The sequence below is a fragment of the Dasypus novemcinctus genome, chromosome 22 (assembly GCF_030445035.2).
Source record: "Dasypus novemcinctus isolate mDasNov1 chromosome 22, mDasNov1.1.hap2, whole genome shotgun sequence".
In the NCBI taxonomy this organism is placed as follows: domain Eukaryota; kingdom Metazoa; phylum Chordata; class Mammalia; order Cingulata; family Dasypodidae; genus Dasypus; species Dasypus novemcinctus.
This window is the reverse complement of record NC_080694.1, coordinates 34,996,684-35,013,378: the sequence shown is the minus strand read 5'-3', so window position 1 is coordinate 35,013,378 and position 16,695 is coordinate 34,996,684. Positions and strand designations below refer to the sequence as shown.

The 16,695-nt window shown below is 48.3% G+C and overlaps 1 long non-coding RNA gene across 1 annotated transcript; it reads right to left on the bottom strand.

Moving 5' to 3' along the window:
* Positions 1-3,574: 3,574 nt before the first annotated feature.
* LOC139437293 (uncharacterized) lies at positions 3,575-14,810 on the bottom strand. Its single transcript, XR_011647027.1, has 2 exons — positions 14,610-14,810; positions 3,575-4,512 (listed from the first exon to the last, which is right to left on the bottom strand). It is a non-coding gene; the product is annotated as an uncharacterized lncRNA (long non-coding RNA).
* Positions 14,811-16,695: the final 1,885 nt, after the last annotated feature.

Genomic DNA, 16,695 nt, shown 5'->3' with positions numbered 1-16,695 from the left:
TATGGTTGTCAATTCCAAAAGTAGATACTGGATTATGTTTGTAATCTGGTTTGTACCTGGGCATGATTGAGTCATGATTAGGACTTTGATTGGGCCACGTCATTAGGGCGTTGAAATAAAAGATAAAAGGCATGGCAAAGGACAGAGTTGAGGGTTTCTGATGTCGGAGTTTTGATGTTGGAGTTTGATGCTGAAGTCTTGAGCTGGAGCCCCAGGAAGTAAGCATGCAGGGGAAAGAGAACCAAGCCCTGGGAAGAGAGGACCTGAGCCAGGAGAAGAACACAGAGGAATAGAGACGGCTGCTTAGACACAGCAGAAACCCCAGCGAGAAAGACAGAGCCATTCACCTGATAGTCTGCAGCTGACCTTGTGGAGAGAGGCAAAGCCTAGAGAGCCTCACAGTCTACAGCTGACCTCGTGGAGGAAACAGAGGAGCTGAGCCCAGTGGAACCCAGGAAGCCCAAACCCTTGCAGACATCTGCAGACATCTTGCCCCAACACGTGGAAATAGACTTTGGTGAGGGAAGTAATTTATGCTTATGACCAGGTATCCGTAGGTTCCTACCTCAAATAAATACTCTTCATAACGGCCGGCAGATTTCTGCTATTTTGCCTTAGCACCCCTTTGGCTGACTAACACATGACCCTATCAAACAAAGTGAGTGACATTACACAGTGACCCAGAGAGGCTGTGCAAGAGGTCCCTGATGCGGGAAGCTGGAATCAGCAGAGCGTAGAACACAGAGAGGCCCCAAGAGGCTGAAAGGCAGAGCAGAGGCCCAGAGCAGAGAGAGAGAGAACAGCCATATGCCTGATGTCCCAGAAGGTAAGCTGAGCTCCAGAAGGTAAGCCATCATGCCCTGCTGTGGTCCTGATCACCCACCACTACTACATGCTGAGACAGCATCTCTGGCGATGCCTTGGTTTGGACACTTCCCTGGCCTCAGAACTGTAAGTTTTTAACCTAATAAATTCCCATTATAAGAGGCAACCCTTTTCCGGTATATTGCTCCCAGCAGCTTTTAGCAAATTAAAACATGTAGGAAAATATTTCTCATGGTGGTATAGAAAGTTCTTTCTAAGCATGACACAAAAACCAAATCCATTAAAGAAGATTAAATTGACTAAAAAATATATATATATAGTGAGTCAAAGGTCAGAGATATTACACACAAAATTTGACATCTGAAAACTTACTTTCTAAAACTTTGTCACCTATATGACAGATGTTGGGGATTGTACCATGTCCCCCACAAAAGGCATGTGCAGGTCCTAACCCTTGTCCTGTGGGTGTGGACGCATTTGTAAATAGGACCTTTGAAGATGTTATTAGTTGAGGTGTGTCCAAACTGAAGGAGGGGGGGCCTTTCTCCAACATGGCTGAAGTCCATATAAGCAAAGGAAATGGAACCCAGGAGGGCGATGTCACGGGGAGCAGTCAGAAGTCAACACAGTCCAGAAGAGGAAGGAGAAGACACTGCCATTACATCAACATGTGATGGAAAAGCCAAAGAACCCCCAAGATCGCCGGCCAGAAGCTACCGACCCTGGGAGGAAGCAAGCCTTCTAGCCTCTGAAACAGGGAGCCACTTAATTCCTTACGTTAAAACCCATCGCATGGCATTTCTTTTAGCAGCTAGGAAACTAAAACAACAGACAAGGGTAAAAGAACATTTTCAATATTTACAGAGTTCTTATGAATCTACACAAAATAGACCTAATAATTGCTTTGGCGGACAAATAATATGAACCTACAAGCCACAGAAGAAGAAATGAAAAATGACACATAAACATATGAAAAGATACTTCTCGAGTGAGCAGGAAAATAGAAATGATCACAGTAGTGAAAGGCCACTTTTCATCCATCTGACTGGGAGACAAAATCAAGTTTTCTGGGAGGGCGAGGGGAAATGGGAAACTGGAAGAAGAGCAAATTGTCAGAGCACAGAAAAGCTTAACCAAGAGTCCCTGAGGGCAGAGAGAGCTCTTGGGGCAGCTCCCGACTTGGCATTCTGTGGGTTATTCTGGAGACAGTCTACCCTCCAGAGCCACGTTCTCCAGCCAGGACCCTGTCCTGAACCCTCTGAGCCTTTCCAGAATAGACGTATGTTGCCCCAAGTGAGAGCGGCTTGGAGGTAATGATGACTTCAGGGGGTTCGGTGGCCACCTCCCCAGATTTACCATCTGCTCTCTGACCACAGAGAACAGAAGGAACAGCTGCGGACCCCAAAGGCAAAAGTTTTGCTTCCCAAATTTGAAATGCTGGAAATTCATTCTTGGCGGCTGCTGTGATCCTCCTCCTAGCTCATGTTCTTGGGCACACTCAACCCCCACCTCCCTCATAGGAAGGCATCCGGGTGTATCCTTTCGTCCTGAGCAGGAATACCCAGCAGATGGCACAGAATTGGGGTGGCCGACTTAAGAAGCGGGTCACAGGGAGCAGGCTGCTTGGTGTGTGGACCTGGGGGTGTTCTGGAAGGGGAGGAGCCAACCCCTTCATCGCCCAGCCCCTGCCTGTGCTGCACAGGGACCCACGTCTGCATTGCCCTCCTGCCCACCAACCCCCAAACCAGACCCACAATCTAAAAGGCCCATTGCTTGGGAATCAAACACTTCACATGTTCAGGGGATCAGCGAATGTCTTTGCCACTTGTCGGTGTACCCACCAAGCCAAGATCAGCCCCGTGGGAAATCCTGTCCCCAATCCTGCCAGATGACCTTGATGGCCCACAGTCCTGACCTTGGGAGACTTCCTGCCCCCTGCCTGCCTCACGGTACTCTTGCAGACAAGCTTGATTCAGCACCTTTATGGGATCTAGCTCAGTTGTGCCTCCACCACGTGGTCCAAGCAGCAGCCAACCTGGAGTCACCTGTAGCTTCAGCCTCCTTCTGAGAAACCCAACTCCGCAGGCAGTCCGTGGCGGGGGGTTACAATCTTCTGAGCACAAAGTGAGCATTTAATATGTTGCTGATCGTCACTAAAATTTGTATTAAAATATATTTGTGTAGGAGCTAGTGAATGCATGTTGGAGTATCGACCGCCGAGAAACACTTTTGGCATGGCTAAAGAGATAACACTCATTGAAGCATCGTTCCCAATAATAGTCAATCATAAACAACCAAAAAGCTTCATCGGTGGATGAATGGTTAACTGTGTTGTATCCATATTATAAAATACTACATCATAGTTTAAAAGAGCTAAGCAAATCTATATGACTGATATGGAAGGAGAACCAAGATATATGTTTTTTTCCAAGATAAATTTTTGAGGGGGGAAAACAACCTTCAGAAAAAAACATACGATATGATTCCTTTTACATATTCATGCATATATGTATATATACACATCGGGCTTATGCCTATATAAATATGTATATGTGTGTGTGTATATATATATATAAATTGGTAAAGCCACAAAACTACATAATTTTGGGGGGAGCATATGTGAATGAAAGTGCATAGCTTAAAGTCTGAAAGAAGTCACACCGAGTAATAACACTAATTACTTGGGTGGGAAAGGATCAGCATCAGGATATTGGCCAAAGACATTTTCATTTTTAACAAGGAGACGATAACCATTAAAGGTAATTTTTTAAAATGTAAAAGGTACATATATATACAGAAACACATCAATATGCGCATGCATACATATATATGAAATCCCCAGAATGAACAGAGTCGGCCGATAAACACGGGAAAAGACACTTATGCTCACCAAACAGCAAAGAAATGCAAATTAAGACCACGGCGAGGTTGCTCTTTTCAGTCTAGCCGAAAGCTAAAAGTGCTGGCCAGGGGTGGGTCAGCCGAGGGTGTGGGAAGCGCTTTGGGCCAGGCTCCCACCCTCTCTGCCCACCTGCCCGCTCCAGGCGTTGCCGTGACAACCAGCTGCTGCGGGGCCCCGCTGCTTCGCGGCGCGGGCTGGGGCGCGGCAGGTGCGCATCCAGGACGGAGGGCGCCCCAGCCTGGGCCTTCTTTGGCGGCCAAGGGCACGGAGCAGGGCCGAATGCTCTTCCTGCTGCGTCAGGGGACAATTCTCAGGCACACCCCATGCCGCTCCTCAGGGGTCCCCAGTGGGAAGGGGCCCTCCCAGCTGAATGGCCCTGCCCTGGAGCCCCTTCCCTCCTCGCCCCTCTCCCACTCCTGGGCCAAGCACCCACCCACCCGCGAGCTCTGCTCCCTGGGAAGTCCGCGGGCCGCCCCCCACCGCTGGAGGACCCGGGAAGGCGTTCTCATTTCTGGAACAGAGTGTGGTGATGTGTAACCCAAACGTTCATCGCCCTTGACTCCACGATTCCCCTTCTAGAAATCCAGTCTGCAGGGAACGCGCACGTTCGTTCATCCATGTGGGATGTGCGCCCATTACGTTTGTCCATCCACTTGCGACCACCTGTCTCCTGTGTTCTGCTCCAGACGCAATGGGGCCTGCGCCCGCTCTGTTAGCGGAGGTAGCTGTAAACAGCAAACACACCAACAAATGGGTGGGTGGGCGTGTCCTTAGCACCATCGTTCCTGACGGGAAAGAGGAAAAAAACAAGAAATATCTAAAACCAAAGGAAAGGGGTTCAATATATTATATTTCATTATATTTCATTCATGCACTGGATTAGCATGAATGAAACATGCTAACAGTTCTCTCCGTATTGATACGGAAATATTGTGAAAGATTTATTCGGTGAATAAAGCAAACTGCTGAACTGTATTTCCGGAATAATTCTATTTTTTTTAGAGTTATTTATTTATACACACACACACACCAGAATTATGTCTCAAAATTATTAATGAGTTTTTCACTTTTCCCCTTTGGAGTACGTAATCCATTAGCCTCCCATCTGCCAGGAGAAGATTTGGATTTGTTGAAGAAAGATTTAGAAGAGAAAATATAGGAATATTTCCATTTCTGGCATGCAAAATAAGACTATGCAGTGGGATAATGTGCAAGCAGTGCAGTGGTTTGAATAACATACCCCAACAGACACGTATTCTTAATCTCAATCTGCGTCCCTGTGTGTGTGAACCTATTGTAAATAGGATGTCTTGAAGATATGTTTTGCTTTGTTTTCTTTGAGGTACTGGGACCAGGAACTGAACCCAGGACCTCTTAGGGGGGAGTCCGTCTCTCAACCACTCAACCACATCGGCTTCCCTGAGTTGGCTCCCTCACCTGCTTTGCTCATTGTATTGCTCATTGTTTTGGCTTGTTATTGCTCAAAATCTGCCCATTGTGTGTTCGTTGTTTGTCTTCCTTAGGAGGCACCCGCCACCAAACCCAGGACCTCCCATGTGGGAGGCGGGTTCTCAACTGCTTGAGTCACAACTGCTCCCTGAATATTTTTTAAAATTTATTTATTTATTTCTCACCACCACCATCCCCATTGTTTTTGTTGTTTTTTTTTTTTTTGCACTTGCTGTCTGCTCTCTGTGTCCATTAGCTGTGTGTGCTTCTGTGTCTGCTTGTCTTCTCTTTAGGCAGCACCCAGAACCGATCCTGGGACCTTCCCAAGTGGAAGAGAGGTGCTCAATCTCTTGCGCCACCTCAGCTCCCTGGTCTGCTGCGTCTCTTATTGTCTCTCTTCTGTGTCTCTCTTTGTTGTGCCATGTTGCTGCACCAGCTCTCCACAGGGGCCAGCTCTCTGCATAGGCCAGCTCTCTGCATAGGCCAGCTTGCCTTCACCAGGAGGCCCTGGGCTCGAACCCTGGACCTCCCGTGTGGTAGACAGGAACCCAATCACTTGAGCCACATCCACTTCCCCGAAGATATTTTTAGTTAAGTTGTGGCTAAGTGAATGGGGGTGGGCCTTAATCCGAATTACTAGAGCCTTCCAAAGAATCGGGAAGTCACAGAAGCCAGAAGCACACATTACCATGTGAAGAGAAGCAGAGATACAAAGGAAGGAGCACCGGGATTCCTGCCGCCAGCTGCACCTCCTGCTACCCGAGGGAGGTATCGCAGCCTTGCCGACACCTTGGACTTCTTTTAGCCTCAAAACTGTGAGATGATAAATTCCTGCTCTTTCAGCCAACCCCTCGTGTGCTATCTGTCACAGCAGCCTGGCCGGGACTGTGTTGAAAGAGGATCCTCTGGGTTTCATCATGCCCCTTAGAGTTATCTCCTACGGGAGAGAAGAAGCATCCTTTCACTTGCCCACTTAGAGCAGTTGAGCTACGAAGCTCGCAGGTCTATGGCTAAGAAGGGTGCAATTTAGGAGAAAGGAAAGGAAGGCCAGTGAGTTAGAGGAGGTTTTATTTTCCACCCATCTTGGCTTCAGTCCAGAGAGAAATTTGCGCAGTAGATCAATGAAGGTCCCCCAGAGAGCAGGACAGGCTCTTGCTGTGGCCGCCCGTTTAGGACTCTGAAAAGTCGCCCAACTTCCAGACTGCTCTGTGCGGACGTCAGGTTGGCCCACGCCAACCTGGAGCGCAGCAAAGCACGGCGGGGGGCAGCCCCGGGCTGGCCTTGGTTTCTTTGGGGTGTGGGCCCTGAGAGCGTGTGCACGGGCCAGCCCCAGGCCAGTCCTGTCAGGGCAAGGGGGAGAAAGAGGCTCAGGGCCCTGCAGAGCCGGGCGAGGGGAGGCCCGATCTTGAGTAACACAAACAATGGGTCAGGGGGCTCCACCAGACGGGAAGCAGCACCCAGCAGCCCAGGGCGTCCCCACCGGTGGCCCAGCCAAGGAGGCCAAGTCTGCCCTTCCCACGAGGTCATGCGGTCCCCCACTTCCCCGCACAGTTGGCCAGATGTCCCCATGAAGAAGGCAGCAGGAACTGGGAGCAAAAGGCCATCGGAAAGTGTGGACATTTTTTTTTGCCTATAGAGTGAGAATTATCTAAAGAAAACTGTTGACATTTTCACATCAAATCTTGACCCAGATTGGACATTTAATTAAAAATGTTCTCCCTGTTAATCAGCAGGTGGGACTCAGAAGAAAGGAAGACCAAGTTATATGTAGATAAAGCAAAGAACCTACGTGTTCTCTGTACTGAGTTATAGTGTGAGTTAAAAATCTAATTAAGATGCCCCAACTTTTACTTCTGGGAAGCAGGCCTCGGGGGAATGGAGGCCCACGGGGACATGGACTTGGGATTGAGGATATTTCTACTTCTACTTTAAATACATTATAATCTTTTAATAATTTTACAAATGCGGGGCAGGGTGAGGTATAAAAAGAAAATTCCTGGCAAGTATTCGAAAAGGCCATTTCTCTCTTTCATAAAATTTCCTTCACTCCATACTTCCCGGAGCTCTTTTCCTTTCTACATTTTCTATGAGCTTTAATCTTCCAGTTATGTTTTTTTTCTCTGAACAATTGTCCAGTCCACCACAAGAAATTTAGTTTTCTTTTCTTTTCCCCCCGCGCTTCTTAAATTCTATCAGCCATCCTTAGTTGAAAGCTGGTAACTATGGAAAGCAACAGGACAAGCTTATTGTGCATTTGATCCATCCAATTTTTTGGCTCCTGGCAATGGTGTACTTAAGGAGAAATGTTTTGCAAATGATGTTTGGGGTTAAGGACACGAATAAATAGGCCACCAGAGCCTTTCTGCCCCATCACGCCGCATTCTTCCAAGCAGCGAGCTTCAGTGTTTGGCACTCATCTTTTCAAGTCTTCAGATCAGCTCAAGCTAAGTAGCTGGTCAGTTAGGGCTTGGGGGCGGATCCTCCAGGGACCCTGTGGAGGGAAAGTGAGCAGGCTTCAGTCCCCCTTTCCTGTGGCGCCTGAGGGATCGTGGGACCCCTTGGTTCCTATACAGGAGGAGGTGGAAGGAGAGGAGGGTGGCGGGGAAGGGAAAAGCAAGGAAATGTTTATTTAGTGCCCTCTGTGTGTGGCGCATTGTAGGCTCTTTCTCATGCTGTATCTCCATTAATTTTGTGTGTGTGTGCATATTGTTTTTTTCTCTCTTTATTTTTTTTAAATGTTATATTTTTAAAAAATGAGGTCCCCATATAGCCCCCATCCCCCTCACTCCACTCATCCCACATCAACACCCTCTTTCATCACCGTGGGACATTCATTGCATTTGGTGAATACATTTTGGAGCACTGCTGCACCACATGGATAATGGTTTACACTGTAGTCTACACTCTCCCCCAGTCCACCCAGTGGGCCATGGCAGGACATACAATGTCCAGCATCTGTCCCTGCAGCACCACCCAGGACAACTCCAAGTCTTGAAAATGTCCCACATCACATCTTTTCTTTCCTCTCCCTGCCCTCAGCAGCTGCTGTAGCCACTTTCTCCACATCAATGCTACAATTTCTTCCATTACTAATTACAATAGTTCCGTAGGAGAATATCAGTAAGTCCACTCTAATCCATACTCTGTTCCTCCAGCCTGTGGCTCTTAGGCTGTTTACACCACACCTGCAGAGGGCATCTTAGTGCCCTTGACCCTCAGAGAAATGAGGTTCAGAGACATCGAACAACTTCCGCCAATGTCCCATTGATTCAAAGCGATGGAGCAGCGGTCCGTGCGGATCTGTTGGTGTCCATGCTCCTCACTGAGTCTACACTCTACCCCAGCAAAGGGGAGGAAACGCGGGTTCTGGGTCTGTGGGACTAACCAGGAACAGGAAAAGTGAACAGTGCCGTGGCAGTCAGAAATTATTTTAAGAATCCCAAAAAAGAGAGATTATGGTTGCAGGCTGTCCACTCCCGTGGGTGTGAGACCTTTTTTTGAGTTGGGCTGTGTCGGTGAGACGCGACTCGGATCACCTCTGCCCTTTTACTGGGTCAGAATTTTTTAAAATGGAAACACACGAGAAGAGAGCGCTCCGCCTTATTCGATGCTGCCATCCATTAGCTCAAATACTGAGACAACATCCAGAGCTAGAAACCATGGCTATCCCCACATTAAAAAGGAGGAATCCAGGCACAGAGAGGTTTATTCATTCGCCTAAACTCCCACAGCTAGTAGGTGGCAGATCCCTGGTTCAAACACAAAGTATCGAGTGCCAGAATCTATGCCTCCAGGAAAGAAAAGAGAGCTTTTCATTCCCAGCATTAGGTCCCTGATAAATTGGAGAGTAAGGGGTGTAGTATGCAGGTTCAACCTGCTGTCCTCACCGAAGAATTCAAAAAGTCATTACTTTTCCTTAACTTCACATTTTAAAGGGGGCCAACTTTCTTTTCATACTGCAACTTTGATCTTTTATCCTGATTAATAAGTTATCATCTCTTAGCATCATACGATTCGAAATAGGGTTTCATTCTTCTACCCCACCCCCCAGAAATACAGCGTGGTCACGGGTTAGATAGTGGCCCTTTGTTGAGTCTCTGGAAGGCTGGGCAGCTTCTCGGGATGGTGATGACGGGAATATGTTTTGGGGTATCCCACACATTGAAACAAGAAAAACTGTTTAGCATACCTCGATACCTCCCTTCAAAGCCCTCCTTAATGTCTAATATTTTTTTCTATTGATTTTATCTGAGTCAAAAAAAATGGTGGTGGCGGTACGTCATTCTCCAGTTCAGGAATCCTCTTGCAACAGAGAGAGGCCCCGCCCCAAGCATCCAGGGGCCCCGCGGAAAGTATGTTCAGGAACTACTGATAGCAAAAGTTGGGCTCTGCTTCTGACCTACCTCCCCAAGAGCCAAACAAAAACACCTTCACCAAGCATTTGCTCTGGGGAACAGCTAATGAGCAGGGAGAACTGAGCTTCAAAGTCAGGTTCTTTGCACTGAAAATGGCAGTTTGGATTTTCTTGCAAGATGAGGATAATCGTAAAGGAAATTTCTCACACCGAACTCCACCTTCATTCCTGTGAAATCAAAGCTGAAATCATCTTTTCTGCACTTAGCGCTCAGCTCGAATGAGTGCTGCTAGGGTAATTTCTGGATGGCTTGATGAGATTATTAAAGTTTAGCAAAGGCAGCTTGCCTCTCTGTTTCGCACGTTGCTGCAATAAAAAGTCCAGTGGCCTTTCCTGAGATTTGCATTTCAGAGAAGACGGGCCCAGCAGGATATTCATTAGCACACCCCCAAATTGAATTGCCTCTATAAGCCCTTGGTGCAATGAGAGAGACTCAGACCCAGGGAAGGCTTAATTATTTTAAATAAAACAAAATGAAGACCATACATTTCAAGTTAATAAGTGTGGTGTCTGGATAGAATTGGGGCCTGAGTTGACAAAGAGGAGTAAACTCACAATTTCATTGGAAGCGGAGCAGATCACTTTAAAACTGGCTCTATCTTCAGTGCCTGGGGCAAGCCTCCATCCCGGGGAATATTGGCAATAAAATGAACTAGCTTTTGAAATATCTCAAGATGCAACTGGTTTAATGCCAGGGTTATGTCCAAATCTTGCTACCTGACAGCAAGAATTGATCGCCCATGCTTCAGATTCACAACCTTTCCTAACCCAGTCTCCTTGAGGACAGAGGATTCGTGTCCCCAGCCGCTGGGAGTGTTGCAGCTGATAGCATCCAGTGGAGTCCCTCTCCAGGAATTGTCCTCTGTTCAAAAGAGCTGCCCTGCCTGAGGGCACACCCCCTTCCCTGGCCAGTCCACATCCAAGGACTGATCATATAAAAGCCTGATCCCCTCCCTCAAGTTGGAATGATTCTGAAGGGCCATCCCAGCCCTAGAGTTACCTATGAGAACAAATTGCTTGGTTGCAACTACATCAGAGTCCAGCTTCTCTCCAGTAAGTCTGGGCCCTAATCCTGCTTTTTGAACTCCCTGTCCACCCCCCAGGAGCTGATCCTGAGAGCACTCCCCCACCCAGTGTCCGCATGCAAATCTCCACCTGACAGTTTGTTTCCTGGGGACCCCAACCTGATTCAGTATGAAAATCGGTGAGACTCCCTTAGCTCACCAAAGAAAAAACTAGTGTCTGAGTTTCCCAACTGCTTAGACAAAGACCACATGATGGGCTGGCTTAACCACAGAAATTTATTGGTTCTTCATTTCAGAGGCAAGAAGGCTTGCTTCTCCCAGGGTAGGTAGCTTTCTGGCTAGCTGGCAATCCTTGGGTTCCTTGGCTTTCCCATCACATGGTGATGTTTTCTCCTTTATCTTGGCACTTCCATGGTTTTCTCTTCATAATGCCTTGGGTAATAGGATTAAAGCCCAACCTGACATTGGCTTTCTCTTCATAATGCCCCCAAAAAGAGAATTAAAGCCCAACCTGGTGCAGTTGGCCACAGTTCACCTTAATGGAAAATAGCATCTGCAAAAGGTCCTATTGGCAAGGGGTTCCCACACCCAGGATTGGGATTAAGATTAAGAACATGTTTCTTTGCAGGGTACATAATTCAACCAACCATAGACAGAGGAAGGCTTTCCGGAACAGAACACAAGGCACTCCAATTTTCAGCGTTCAGGAAATGAGAAGCCAGCAAAGAGGACTGAGAAGAGGGAGGGATGTTTGGGGAGGTATCGTGGGAGACAGGTGAGGGAAGAATTTAGAACAGAAAGTGATGCCGTGTGTCCAATGCAACTGATCACATATGATGACTGAAAATTAACCACTGGATTTAGCATGCTGACGTCACGATGATGATACCTATCTCTGAATAGCATGTTACAATTTCCAGAACATGCTAGTATAGATTAGCTCATTTAATCTCAACATTAACTATGCGGTTTAGATGGGAGAGGTATTTTTCCCCTGTTAGGAGGATGGCAAAACCGAGTTTTGGAGATGCAACATGACTTGGCAAACACCGCATGCCTTAGAAGAGGCAAACCTTAGAACCAAATCCAATTGATTTAAAATCCCATTTTTCCGCCGCTTCACCACTGCAGGGAGCAAGAGCTGCTTCTGGAGGTGATTTTTAAAAAGAGAGAGAAAAGCTTTAATAAGCATGTGTCTGCAACTGCTCGACTGGGGTAGGGGCTGGGGAGGGGGTGATTGTCACTGCAGGAATCTCTGCATTTGGAAGGACAGATCGTCCTCCTCTAGTGGTTTCCATCTCAAAGAGCTTTTCCAGTGACCAACCAACAGCCTCTCAGACAAGTGTCTGAAAAACAGAAGTGGGAGCAGCCCCCAGTCTCACCCAGAAAACACACAGCGAGAGACGGACGTGTCAGCTTACAGAAGCCTCTCTGCTCATCTGTGAGTGGCACGAGGCACCATGAGGAAGCAGGAGCAGAGGGAGCCCAGGGGCGGAGTGGACGGCGCCCTCGGCCACAGGGAGCCCTGCCCCACTCTTGAGGCACAGCGGCGCCCTGGGAGCCTCCACGTTGAGGGAGAGCTTAGGGACAGGGGGGAGCACATGAGACAAAGCAAAACTGCTTTCCACTCACATCAGTTTTTCCTGGAAGGGCAAACAAACAGATGCCCACGAAGAGGCCACGGTGCAGCCATGGGAGGGAGCCACACCATCTATCATCCAGGAGTCTGACAACCCATGGAGCCTGCTGTGGGACCAGGAAGCCCCTCGTAAAGGAAGCAGGACCCGGAGTGAGGAGGGGGCCCCATGCCAGCACGCTCACTGCTCTCCTGTGTTTTGTATTGGGGGGGGGGGGGCGGGGCTCGGGGACCTGCCAGATGCACAATTTGCCAGGATTGCAAAGGAGGCACGGGAGGGGTGCAGTGTCTGCCGGATGCCCAGCCCTGCCAGCTCGCCCAGCTGCCAGCAGGCCTGTTGCATGCGGGGAGCCAGGGCCAGACTCCAGGTTTGGAACTTGCTGGAACTTCCCCCGGGCACTGGTGCACCCCTTAGAGAGGCAGGAAGAACGCATTGGGGGCCATCGAGCTGGACGGCCTCTCAGGACCACTGAGATTCCTGACATGAGGTGAGCTGATCAAACCAATCGAATGAGCCTTCTGGCCAAGTGAATCTAGTTGTCCCATCGACCTCTGTTATAAAATCAGATGTGTGTCCCCCAGACAAGAAATTTCCTCAGAGATTGAAAAGAAGGCATTGCTGAGAAGCAACAAGGCTCTCTGGGAAACCTTGGCTACCTGGGTTATGGCCTAGACCAGGGGCTCTTCACCTTTTTTGTTCCACGGACCCCTTTGCCAGTCAGGTGAAAACCACGGACCTGTCCTCAGAATGCATCGGCAGAGAGTTTCATGACACTCAACACTGGCGTGCCTTTAAATTAAATGTTAGGATTATTCAAAACTACATTTTACAATCTCCCCATAGTTTCAAGACCTGATAACCTAACACAGTTCAACAGCTGTTCAAACGGTCATTTTTGGCAAACATTTAGAAAGTCGAGTTTTCCCACGGCGTCATAGAACCACCTCCTCCAGCCTGACCAACCTTTTTGCAGGCAGTCATCCACTGCATTCAGAACACTGCATCAAAATTAAAAGTGCACTAAGCCCACACTCTACTGTGTATCCTTTAATAAATATATTACACCTGCACCAACACGTCCCCACCAGAATAATGGTTTCTGAATTCTCAATTCAAGCTCGCAGGCCCCCTGAATTCTTTCTACAGACCCTTTGGGGGGTCCGTGGACCCCTGGTTGAGAACCCCTGGCCTAGACACTGGTTCCGCTTCCTCCAGGGTCCCCCTCACCTCCCTGGCCGTGGAGGGCCTGTAATCCAAGGCTCCCCTCCCAGCCCACTGCTTGCTCTGCTTGAGAAATCTGGCTTCATTCTTCCATCGGGAGCAGCACCCCACGTCCTGCTCCACCTGGGGTTCCCCAGAGCCCGTCTGAGTCCTCTGTCCAGGCTTCGTGCCCTCCCACAGCGCCTGCCCTCACCAGCCTCCAATGCACATGTTTGCCATCTGAAAAATTGACACGGTCATTAGCATGAATCTATTGGTCTCCATTTTACCTCCTAAGTAACTCTTGGACACATCCCCCACTCATCCCCACCTGCCTCCAGTGCAGGCCACCGTCATCTCTCCCTGATAATTGCACGAGTCCACTGGACTGCCTTCTCGCCTCTCCCCAGTCCCTGTTCTGCATTGCAAGCAGCACAGATTTTTCTGCACATGCAAATCTGATCATGTGTCTTCTCTCACTTCTTCAAAAGTTCCTGGTCGCCCTGGGAAGAGAGTTCGAGCTTGCCGCTGTGGTTTACCAGACGCTGTGTGTCCATCTCTCTCTCCAGCTCTTCTTGCACCACTTCCCGCAGTATCTGATGCTTCAGCACTCAATACTTCTTTTCTGTTTCTCGAATTCATGTTGTTTCCCCAGCACTCAAATAATTCCTTTCCCCCTCTCCAGCTGCACTCCCTGGCCAACCTGGTTAATTCCCCTTCCTTCCAGCCACAGCTCTGGTGTCACTTCCTCCAGGAAGCCTTCCCTGACCTCTCAAGTGTGGGACGGAGAGCCCTTCTGTGCTCTCCTAGCACCTTAAATGACCCCATCCAGGGCTTTTCATCCTCAGGTTTAGTGTCTGTTCATCCATCTATAACTCCACCAGACCTGACTCTAAGCTTTATAAAGGCAGGAACTGTGTCTATTTTTTTCACCATTTTGTCTCCAGCCCCTAGCACTGTGCCAGGCACATAGTAGATGCTCAACAAAAAATACGTGCAGCGTGGATGAATGACGATCGGCAGGATTAAGTAAGATAACCTTTCTGACAGATTCCCTCTCTTCTAGCACAGTGATCCGTAAACCACAGGGGCTCAATTTTATGCATCCTTTCCTCTCTCAGCTTTGGTCTGATAAGATAGGGGTGATTAATACTTACATCAGGAACATCAAATCAAATAAAGGCGATGAGAAGGATATGCCCTTGGAACGCTAGTGTGCTCTTATCAGGTGCACTTGTCTTCTTAGCTCCAGCTAGGCAGGAAGTTTCTTGTGAATGGAGGCTCCTGGTGGGAAGGGAGGAGGGTAAGGGACAGAAGAGGTGAAAAATCCAAAAGGACAGCTGAAATGCTGAGAGCCAGGGCTAAGGCAATGGACTGAGGGTGGAGTCAGGGACCGCAGGCAGAGGACATTTCGTTCACAAATATTTGCATTGTGCCTCATCTCGTTCTAGGCAGTGAGGATGTAATAAACAAACAGACTAACATTTCCTGCTTTTAGGAAGTTTACATTCCAGGGAGTGGCTAATACAGTTGATTCTTATTTGCATGAGTTGTGTTCTAGAAAGTCACCTCGAACACTGAATTGGCAAACACTGGACCTTTGCTCCTAGCAGAAATACAGGGGTAGGTGCCCGTGAGCCTCTGGTCTCAAGATATTTGTCAACCAATCAGAACGTAACCTTGTTTTATGCAGTTTTCTGTTCATTGACTTTGAACTCCGGGCCAGACCATGAGCTGAAACAGGAAGGCAGAGTGTCTCCTTGCTCAACCTCAGCGGGGAAAGTAAGCATCCGGTGACTCAAATTTTTCACTGGTGACGGTGAAGATGCCACAGGTATTGATTTTGGGGTTACGGACCAGTTTAAGTGAGTAGGTGAATTCACAAATACAGAATCTGCAAATGAAGAGGACTGTCCATACTGACGGCCAGGACACGTGTATCAATTCACTTCATCTCACTTCAATCCTGTGCCGTAAGGGTTTTCCCCATTTTACAGAGAAGGAAATGGATAAACAGAGAGGATAAGTGGCTTTCTCAGTGTTACTCGGCCGATAAGAGGCAGAACCAGAATTTGAACCCAGGCAGACATGCATCAAGAAAAATGATGAGATTTGGAAAATAGGAAGGTTTCGCTGAGGAAAGAGGTACAAGGAATGAGGAATGCTGGGATATCCCAGCTCAGAGCGAGATGGGAACATGGTACCTGAAAGATGCATTGAGCTCGGAAGCTTCCAAGAAGAGGTTTAGCATCAGTGAGATTTCTCTGTATCTCATCACAGCAGAGGTCAAATGGCCCTTCAGGAATCTGTCTTTTATTTCTCAGGGTGTTTTCTCATCCCACTTGTATTAATCAGCCAAATGGGTGCTGATGCAAAGTATCAGAAATCTGTTGGCTTTTATAAAGGGTATTTATTTGGGGTAGAAGCTTACAGTCACAAGGCCCTAAAGAGCCCAACTCCAGGTACCATAAGAGGTGCTTTCTTACCCAAAGCCATTGGTCATGTGTTGAAGCAAGATGGCGGGCGATGTGTGCGAGGATTTAGCCTTCCTTCTTTCTCTTAAGGCTCCATGGTCCCAGCTTCTTCTGATCTCAGCTGTAGGCTGGCGTAGGTCTCATCTCTCTTCCCGGGCTCATTTCTTTTCAGACTCAGCTGCTCTGTTCTCTTCACAGGTCAACTGGAAAGTGTTGGGCTCATCTCTCTTCCCGGGACCTGCAGGACCCTCCGTGTATCTTCTCTGCGTACCTCCTTCTCTTTCATTCTTGGTTGATTATCCTTTCACACAGTCCACCAAGGGGGGGGGACTCAACCGTGCATGCCCAAATCTTAACATAATTTAATCAAGGGCATCTCAGCTGAATCTAATACAATCATAGTTGTAAATAATATCAAGCTGTCACACCACTCATGCTCCTTGTCTCAAGAGTCATGTCCAGCCTGCCCCTGGAGTAGCGAGGAGGCTGCACTTTGCATGCCTGACCCCTGGGTACACGGCCACATTTCCTTCTAGAGGAATCCTGCCCTGGGAAGTGTGGTTTTACAATGTGAACCCGATTCCCAGGCAAGCCCCCCTCATCCTGCCAGCGACGGTGCAGAATGGGGGGGAATGTGGAAGGACACAGGTCAATGTCCAAGCCAAGAGGGGCAGGTGGGTGCTATTTCCCACTCCCACCCCATGGTCATCCCGTCCTCTTAATGCGCCACACACCTGAGATGGCCAGGACCCTGTTTCACTTCTAAAGG